Below are 10,349 nucleotides of genomic sequence, written 5' to 3' on the forward strand. Positions count from 1 at the left end.
CCAACCAGTTTGGCTTCAGAGGTAGTCTTAACCACTAAGGCATATTGGCCATATATATGGTTTTTAAACCTGTGTTCTTATTTATTTATGGAAGGATGGACAGCCAATCCGTTCATTTTTTTCAGCAAGATGCGGTAGATTGGGGATTTAGGAGAATGAGGCTCAAAACCCAGGTCCTTCACTAACTTCCTTAGAGAGATTTAAGAGAGCTGGCTTAGCAATCTGGCCCCTGTAAAATGAAGAGATTGAGTGAAATGATTTTTTGGAGCCTCATTTCTAACTCTCCTTGGTTTCTGGTTCCTAAGGAGCCTGGTCACTTTGTAGGAACTGGGAGCTGGAGCTGTTGTCTGATTTGCAGGGTGAAAGGACAGTTCGTTTCCTAAAAATTGTCCGACTAGGCCTGCGGGCCTTAGTGCTGGTGATGCTGTTGACGGCTAACCAGCCGGGGAGTGTCAAGGACAAAGAGATTAGGGACTCCTTTTCTTCAGACATTTGAGCATTGTGATGGTGGCTATTGTTTGAATCTACCCCCACCTTTTTTTTTTTTTTGCTTAATTTTCATTTTTCTGCATCCAGAAATCAATCTTGCCAGGATCTTGCAAAGCACTACTTAGAAATCATTTCATCTCTAGGAATTTAGTCAAGGGAGGGTGGTCCCCTCTCCTGGCTTTCCTTGCTCCTAGGGGCTGGCTGCCTTCTCAGCCCATCTGTAGACTCATCTTTTATCTGAAGACTGGAGACCTGGAGTCCAGAGACCAGAAAATGTCCAGGAACTAGAAAAGTCCAGCGAAAATACTGCCAGCTGAGAAAGTAGATGGGAGATGAGTTGTGTTGGCTTAAAAAACTTTCTCCCGGGGTTAAGGAGGGAAGATGGGTGTGTATGGGGTGGGCGTATGCATGGGGGACAGCTTTTCTCTTATTCTGTAAGCAGTGAAACTCCCTGTCACCCTCAGACATTCTGCTTTTTCCCTTTCTGTTCCTCCCTGCCCACCCACATTTTCTAAGCCTTGATTTTTAGGAAAGAATGGAGTTCTCAAAGCTATTACGTAAATGGGTCATCTCACAGCAAGGAGCACTTATTACCAGTTTTATAAAATTTATGGGTTTAGAGTCAAAAGTGATTTTAAATTCGGTTCTCAGTGTTGCCAAATGTCACAATTTGTATTATTTTTGGTAAACTTAGAACACAAGAGTAATTTTGGCTCCTGTTCAGTAGTAGAGTTGAAGACATATACTTAGTTTGTTTTTTAAAATAATTCTTTATAATTTTTGGAATGAGTCTGGATTTTTTTTCGCATTTGTAATATTTGCAGGGAAGTAACTATGCATCATTATTCATAGCCGGTGCTCTTTACCCTCTGTGTAGTTAGGAACCACCGGGGCGAATAAGGAGGGAGTATGTACGGGTGTGTGAGTAAGGTCTGTATGTGTGCTGTGTGGCCTGAACAGTGAGAACCGGTGATATCTTGATAGGGTGCACAGATGGGCGGTTTTTAATTTTATTATCGTAGAAGAAAGAAGTGATGTCACCTTAATGTCTCTCTGATCTTGTGGTACCTGTTTTTAGGTCTTGTGCTGTTCCAGAATTGAGCCGGGGGCTTCCAGAAAATTTTCTTAGTGTTGTATCAGGCTGTAAGTGGGGTCCATCTGAGGCACCGTAGCGGGCACAGTCAGTTAGGCAAAGTTTAAGGCAAGGAGTTCATTTGGTGTTTCTGCACCAGCCAGGCGACTGATTTTCCTGGTGACAGATAAAGAACCAAGGACGAGGTGTTTGCTGCAGTATTCTGCTGTGGTTGAATCCAACCAGACTCGTGAACTTGTCACCTAGCGGTTCTCGTTCAAATGTGTAAATCTTTAGAAGGGGGAAATTCATAGTGTGGGTACTCTGGGTAGTGAACTAGCATGGCCAGTGTCGCATGTGATGCCTCAGCCCCCCCACCCCCGCAACACCACCTGGTCTCTGTATGCACCTGTTCGGCCTTGGTCTGTTGCCAGTTGTCATCACCAAGTTGTACTGGGGTAAAAGAGTCCTTGCGACTAAATGGAGAAATTCAGTTTGAAGCAGTACAAAGTGACGACATTGTTTTCTGTGACGGGAGGTAGAATTGAAGCATTGGATGTCATTGGGGCTCAGCCCACCCCTTCCCAGAGGACGGTATACAGGCGGTATACTTAGCATAGCCTGGTGGCTTAAGGGTACAGCCCAGTAGTGCCATGGGTCTGAGATGAATCCAAACCCTCCCTCTGATCACCTCTGGGATCTTGAGCAAGAGACTTAACCCTCTCTTAGGGTTGATACTTGTACCCACCTCACAGAAATTTAAAAAGATAAATGAGGTAGCATATACCCAGGTCTCTTCTGTGTCATCTTTCACAGTACGTAAACTCGGCAAAGGCAGAAGACTGTTATTCCACTAAGTATTCGAGAGCCCACTGAGTGCCAGCACGAACAAGACAGAGTACGTGCACTCACCTCATGTTCTAATGGGAGGAGCAGTCAACAATTCCTACCTCAGATGTAATTTTATGGGGTAGTGAGTGCTACAGAGAGAAACAGAGCAGAATGATGGCGTTCAGAAGGAGGGGAAGAATATTTAGAAAGGGTGTCCAGAGAAGGCTTCTCTGATTCAAGTGAGGACTGAGTCACCTGTAGATCTAAGGAGAAGGGTTCCTAGAGGAGGTAAAAGCAACGGGAGCCCTAATGTGATTGTAGTGTTGCCAGATCATTTAGGTCCTTAGAGACTGCAGCAGGGAGCTCAAGGATTTCAAGTGTGATGGGAACTCCTTGAAGGGAGTGGATAGTAGGTAAAGGATTGATAGTGTCTAACTTATATCTTAAAGAGGCGTTTCTGGTTACTGTGCTGAGAATAGACTGAGTAGGGAAGAGTGGAAATAGGTAGGGAGAGCATTAGTGTATTGCAGCAAGTGGGGTAGATGGTGTGGGACGTTTAGATTCAGGATAGGTTTTGAAGGCAGAGCCAACAGGACTTGCTGAGGGATTAGATGTTGTGGTAAGAAACAGAAGAATCAAGAAAGAGCTCTGGGTGTTTGGCCTGAGCGTGAATGGAAGTACCATTTCCTGGGATGGGGAAATCAGGGTTTAGGGGTCGGAGGAGATCGGGACTTTGTTCTGAGCATAGTACATCTGGGATACCTGTTAGTCTCAAAGTGAGGGTTTCAAGTACGTGATTGGATACACGGGTCTAGAACCCCAGAGTAAAGTGGGAGCCAGAGATAGGAATGTGGGAATTAACAGTATAGAGATGATATTTGATGTCATGGGACCACAAGGAAACACCCAGGGGGAGAGTAAGGGTGGAGAAAATGGCCAAGAACCAAGCCACAGGGCAACCAGCTTTGGAGGCTGAGAAGAGGAAGAAACAGGGAAGATGCAGCCAGTGGTAAGAAGACAACGAGGACAGAAGAGGTCGTGGAAGCCAAGTGAACAAAATGTTCCAGGAAAGAGGAGGTGATCACTCGGCCACATGTTGCTAAGAGGTCAGGTAAGATGAAGCCTGAAGATTCGCTCTTGGTGTGGGGCAGATGGAAAAAATCACTGTTGCCCTAGACACGACAGAGGCCACGTTGGGTCTGGCTTGTTCATTGCTCTGGTCCCTGTGAAGTATACAGGGCCCTGGAACATGAAAGAAACTTAACGTGTAGAATGCCGGAGGGATGAATGAATGACTGGACAGACTTGACTTTCCTCTATTTTGGTCTCAGTACAGTCTTTGCTTATTTTAGAGTTTAGTTTGTTAGCCTTAGCAGGGACAAAAATCACGTGATTATCATTAAACATACATAAGGCACCCACCTCCCGTGAGCAGTCTGTAATATTGACCCAACACTTATCTCACCTGTTAATTAATGAAAAACATACATACTGCCTCAGACACTTCTACCTGTCCCACTTCTACTGTAGGGTGAAGTAGTTAAAGGGGACGGATTGATCGGTCCGTTGCCACGGCGCCCCCTGTCCTCCCTGTCTGTGGCTCTGCAGAATCTCTCTGGGTCGCCCCGGGGTTTATCAGTTACCCAAAGGCGGCTGTGGCTTAGATGTAGAATCCTTAACAGAGAATAGATCAGAGGTTACAATGGGCCACGTAGATTTTTTTTGTTTGTTTGTTTGTTTTAAATGAAAACCAGCAAGGACACTCTTGATTACAGTGGCATGGGCTAAACTTACAGTTTCCCAAACTGTTCTCTGAGGTACCCTGGGGTGCCACAGTGATTCACGGGGAGGCCGTGTGATATTTTAATTTTTTTTTTTTTTTTTTTTTAGGAAAACAAATAACATGTGTCAGCTCCCCTGTGAACTACTGGCTCAAGGTAGTTCATAGTTTCGGGATTAGGTCACTGCATTCCTTTCTAATGATATCATATCTTTGCAAAGCTAGGCTTTTGGGGTTTACTACCCTTAAAAAGCCAGTATTGTGTAAAAGTTGAGTGGAGCAGGAAATGGGGTGGCAGAGTTCAGACTGATTCCAAAGTGTGAGAATCTACCTATTTAATAGACAGAATGTTGGGTATGTCTCTTGGCCCAGGGGTGCCACGAAATAGTATTACAACAACAAGGTGGCAGGAACTTGTGGTTTAGCCTCTTGGGCCTCCAGTGAGGAGGAAATAGGAGTGGGGGGGAGCCGTTCTGCCGCCATCCCCAGCTGGGCCTGTCGGCCTGCATTTCACCTAAGTCTGCGTGCATTTCACCTGCTTGTATCTAAGTCCTTGCCCCCGTCTCTCTTCCTGCGAGCTTGACTGGGTGCGTTTGCCGGAGTAACGGGTCCTGATGAACATTGTTCCGTTAGCCGTTAGCCCGGTCTTTGGTTCCTGCTGACAGGGTTCCCTCCTGTCCGCGATAGCACGAAAGCACTTTTGTCCCCTTTCCCTCCTTCTCTCCGCTGAGCGCCGCACCATGGCTCCTCAAACTAGGACTACTCCGTCATGTCGTTCAGGTTTATGGTTAAAGAGACCTTTTGGGCTAGCCTGGGTCTTTCTCTAGCCATTTGCTTCTCCTTAATTTCCTTTTCCATTGACAGTGTGTTCTGAGCACGAGACAACCACCCCACACGTGAACTCTCAGAATACGGCCCTTTGTGACCTGGGCACCACCTGGATGGATCCGTGCAGAGCCATCGCCGGAGGTCTTACTAGAAGGCACCCTGGTTCTGATGGACTCTATTTGGCCCTGAAAGACAAAAAGAAATGCATATTTTCTCATAAGAGGAGTATGCTTTTTTAATTTTAATTTTATTTTGTGAGATTGAAGAGAAGAGTGTGAAAGAGACCCATCTTCATGGAGTCACGAGGTAGTGCCATGTGCTTTAAGACTCCCTGAAAAGGGAGCTGCACTTAGCGAAACGGTGGGTTTATGACCGCTGACAAAGATGAAAGGCTGAGAAGTGAGTGAGCTCCAGGATGTGGCTTTGTCCATCTTGCATAGGGGTATTCTAAGGCCTCGGTGTGCCTTTATCTTCCGTTTTGTGCCTTTCTTTGCTGAGTGGAGCGACCCTCTTGAGTTACCTCCCTGGGCATTGTCAACTTTGTTGTGGACACTGGCCTTCTCGGTCTTAGCCTTCGGATTACCCTGAGCAGTGGGGAAGGGGGTTTGTTTCTTTCCACGGTAGAGATAGCCTTCCTTATCTTCCCATCCATATGTTCACTATGCCCTCCACTTCCTATCTCAGTCTGTCCCTTCCCCTTCTCTCCCTCTCCTCAAGTCTTCCCTCTTCGTCCACCCCATTCCCCGCCCCCCCCCCCCCACCCCGCTTCATTGCTTCCAGCAGCAGTGAACTCACGCCAGGCCTCACTTGAAGTATCCCCAAGGGAGAGAGGTGCCCACATTGGATTGTGCGTGTTGCCCTAGACCTGGATGGAGCATCTGAACTTTGCAATATTTTCTCTGTTGCACTTGTGGATGGGACTCGGATGATCTCTAGGAATGAGTTTTATGTTGGGATGAGTTCTTGAGATCTCATTTCCCCCTCCAGTTTCCAGAATTCCAGAAAATTCAGAAAACCTAGCCCGTGCTTGCTGCTTGGTGTAAACATCTTTAGTTCTGGTACCACGTCATCTCCCGGGCAGGGCTGCTCTGAAGGAATGCTATGGTAGCCGCAGATGTGAGCCATAGATACAATTTAAAACTGTTTCTCAGACTTGTTAAAAAAATGAGAATTCAAATAGTGAAATTAATTTCGATAATATATTTAATTAAACCAAACATAATTAAAATATTATTATCCCAACATGTAATCAGTATAAAAAGGGATTATCAATGAGATATTTTCCCTGCTAAGTCTTCAAAATCCAGCGTGCATTTTATAAAGTTAAAGCACTTTGGGTAAGCCACGTGTGCTGGTGCCTGCTGTCTCAGACGGTGCGCTCCAGGTGGTAAGACGTGGAAAGAAAGAGAGGTTTTTAGACAGTTAATGAACCAAAAGTATGTCTTTAGCTTTATGCTTCCAGAATGCTGAGTGAATAGAACAGGTGCTTGGCTAATAAGATGGGCTGGAGAAGGACCCTCAAATTCAATGGCAGTCTTTGAATTACTTTAATCAGATAGAGGGAATGGGGACGTGACCTGAAGGGATAGAAATCCAGGAGTCAGCAGCAGTCTTTATACAGCCAGCCAGTTCCGTCTCCCTCTCCATGTCTACCGGCCATGCTTAGACATCCCTTTGGAAGTCCAGGACTTAAACACATAAAGACTAGTCTTACTTGTAAAATTAACTCAGTACTTAAGAGCTCAGGTAGGTCCTTTAAGTTCCAAAACACATTTCTCTTCTTTTTTTATACCTTGGTCACCTGGAGAAGGAGGAGCTTTTACCCGTTGCCTTGCAATTACCAAGTGACATTTTATTCCAGGAAGGCTCGAATGCCAGCAAATCCGAGTAATACGCTATCATGGTTTGCATATCACAGTGACAGGGAGGTGCTGCCCGCCCCAGCCCCGCATCTGTGAAGAGAGACAAGTTTGAACAGGCCCTGCTTCTTTCTCCGTGGTTAAGCATTATCTTTTGTTCTTTGGGTTGGTCTTGCGTAACACCATCGCAAGCATAAACCGAAAGCGCCCCCATTTAACTTTGGTCTGAGTCTGAGCCCTGAGGAAGAAGGGCCGGGGTTGTGGGGGTAGGGAGTTGGTACGTTGTCCATAACCAGGCACACAAAGTGAAAATCCAGTCAACTTTAACTCCTCCCACCTAAATCCCCCCACCCCTAACGTTCCATCCGTTTCCTTTCCTTTGAAATGGGAAGTTGGATTAGATGGAGAATCACCAGTGTTTTTCATAAAGAAGGTCTCTTTTCTATTCTCTGTGTGCATTGGGGAAGGTGTTGAACGCACCAGTGGTGGATTGGGGACCGTGGTTCTGCAGTGGATTATCTGGCTTCTGTTAGAAGTGTGCAGCCGGAGACCCTTGGATCTCATGAAATCTCAGGTCTTTCGTTGGTCCTGTTTCTGAGTTTCAGAGCTTTGGCGATTTCTTGAAGTGTTGTGCCTCTGTGCTCTGGTAACAAATAGGTGGTGGGGTCTCCATTAACGATAGGCAGAGAAGTACCTAGAATGCTGGGGAGAGGTTATGCAGCGAAGCAGGAGGCAGGTGGGAAATGGCCATCTCACGAGAGTCCATTGGTTTTTGCCAGAGTAAGTTTGTCTGCTGGCTGACATCTGGGGCTTTGTGATGGTAAAGCTGAAGAACTATGTTTAATAACAGGATTGGAGAAGTACAGAGGTTAAATTATTACCACATGTTAGGAATGTGGAAGGTTGCTTGGATAAAAGAGAAAAGAAAGAAAAGAATCCAAGTAATCTTATCTAGGGTAGCCTAGTATTTTGTCTTCAAGTGGCTTCAAATTTTTTAGTGTATTTACATTTACTGTTATAGCAATTTTTTAAAAATGGGCGAACGAAAACGTAAAATCACCCCAATCCTGCTGCTTAAAATCAACGGGCCTAGTTTTCTGTAGTTTCCGAGAGCTCCAGGAGGTGATTTATGAATGAACATGGTCCTCTTGGTGATGAGGTCCTTAGAAGCAAAAGGCCATCTTCCAAAGAAACAAATTCTTTAGCCGCTATGAATCTTCTTCTTTTTCTTTTTAAAGTAAACTTCTTACTTTGGAATAATTTTAGATGTATAGAAAGGTTGCAAATATAATCAGAGACAAAGCCTCAAAGACAGGCCTCTGTTACCCCCTAGCAGGCCCGCTGTCTGACTAAGGTTATATATGGGCTCATAATGAACTTTAAAGTATTTTCCAGTGACCTTATACTGGCCAACAGCATCTAAACTACCTTCCATTACATTTGTTAAAACCCAGAAACCAGTATTGGTATTTTACTACTAACTAAACTCCAGACTTTATTTGGATTTCACGAGTTCATTGTGGATCTTCTGTGTGTGAATTTCTTGAAGTTATTTTTAAAAGTTTGATCTTGTCAAAAAAAAAAAAAAGCTTGCTATTGTTGGTGATACCGCTTTATTTATTTAAATGTTTTTTTCCATCTGAAAACAAAATGTATATAATTTTTTCATTGTAGAAATTAGGAAAATATTGAAACACATAAAAAATAAAATAAGATTAATTGTAGTTCCATCCCTGACTTAAAGCAAATGAAGTTTATTATAATAGTCTGCAGTATAGCTTTGAGTTTGTGCATTTTTCATATAATATTACCTTAGGAGAAATTTGTTTAATTAAACATCTTTAAATTGGGGCGCCTGGGTGGCTCAGTCGGTTGGGCGTCCAACTTCGTCTCAGGTCATGATCTCACGGCGCGTGAGTTCGAGCACTGTGTCGGGCTCTGTGCTGACAGCTCGGAGTCTGGAACCTGCTTCGGATTCTGTGTCTCCCTCTCTCTCTGCCCCAACCCACTCACATTCTGTCTCCATCTCTCTCAAAAATAAATAAATTAAAAAAAAAATCTTTAAATCAAATGTGTAATTATTCATTCCCCTATTGGTAAACAGCCTTTAGGCTCTTTCTCATTTTGGCTACTGTAAGTTACATTCGATGTGAACAGTGTTATGTACATCTATCTGTTGCCACTGCTCTGAAAATGTTCTCAGGATAAATTTCTAGGATTGGAATCCCCGGATCAGGGGGCCTCCCTTGCTGTGTGTTGCCAAGTTACCATCCAGAAACATGGTACCAATTCATAGTCGCAAAGTATCCTTTGAGATACTCACTGTGGTTCAGTTTTACTAGCATGGAACAGCATGATTTCTCATCTTTCACAATTGGATAGGTGAAAGCTCGGATGTCTTAATTATTTGAGTTTGCATTTCTCTGTTACTAAAATTGACCAGATAAATATTCACCTATATTTTCTCAGCTTATATGAATTAACATTTTATATTTAATGTTTTGAATCATCATTGATTAGATTTACTGAATAGTAGGATATAAAGTTCTGCAAAGATTTTTTCTACGTAGTCAGTGTTCCCCAAAGCTATAAATGAATACTGCCTATCTTGTTTTCACTGAACTGTGATGTTATTATTATTTTTTTTTATGAGAGTGTCTCTATCTGGGGTCATTCATCTGTTCCAGTGGCTTCTCTTCATCTTTGGCCAGTACCATTATTATTTTACCTTTAGAATTCTTTTATTAAGAGCTTGGGAAAATTCCTTATCTTTTTATTCCAAAAATGTTTTAGCTTTTCCAGCCATTCCATATGAACTTTGGAACATTTTTTTCCTTTTCAGTTTCCAAGTTCATTGGAATTGTTTTATAATTGCTAGTCTTCTCATACATGGCATGTTTCTATGGTCAATCTTTTTAAAAAAGTCTCCATTGCTCAAGGTGATTTGTAATTTTCTTCAAGTCGATCCAACACGTTTCTTGTTAAAGTTATACTACGCTTTGTTGTTGTTGATGTTGTTGCTGTTATGAATGGAATCTTCATTTCCACATGTCTTCTGATTGGTTTTTATTGGTAGAAGTCACTGCATACTTTGAACTTTATCTTTCTTTGTACCCCTTGTGCCTAGCTCCTTACCTGACACTGGTAAATGGTAAATGAATGTTTGGTGAAATGAATAATTAACTTTCATAAATTTACTGTGTTATCCGGTCACTGTTGAATTCTCTTAATTCAATTAGCCTTTTCATTCGTAATCTTGGATTTTCTCAGTATGCTGTCATGTTCCATAAGTAACAGTTGTTTTGTCTTCTTTTGATATTTAAATGTTTTGTTTCATATCTTTTTGGGATGTCTATATCCCCCAAGTAATGCTGTTGACTCCTAGATATATATGCAAATTTAATGTGATGTGAGAGATTGTAAGTGTAAAAGTATTTATATTTATATATCTGTTCTTACATATTGTAAAATTATATATTTTAATGTATTT

The 10,349-nt window shown here is 43.0% G+C and overlaps 1 long non-coding RNA gene across 1 annotated transcript; it reads right to left on the reverse strand.

Annotated features, from left to right (window-relative positions):
* Positions 1-1,485: 1,485 nt before the first annotated feature.
* LOC109275478 (uncharacterized) lies at positions 1,486-5,059 on the reverse strand. The gene is made up of 2 exons (XR_002084187.2): positions 4,708-5,059; positions 1,486-1,738 (listed from the first exon to the last, which is right to left on the reverse strand). It is a non-coding gene; the product is annotated as an uncharacterized LOC109275478 (long non-coding RNA).
* Positions 5,060-10,349: the final 5,290 nt, after the last annotated feature.

This window comes from Panthera pardus, unplaced genomic scaffold (assembly GCF_024362965.1).
Source record: "Panthera pardus isolate Hobbes unplaced genomic scaffold, ASM2436296v1 HiC_scaffold_20, whole genome shotgun sequence".
In the NCBI taxonomy this organism is placed as follows: Eukaryota; Metazoa; Chordata; class Mammalia; order Carnivora; family Felidae; genus Panthera; species Panthera pardus.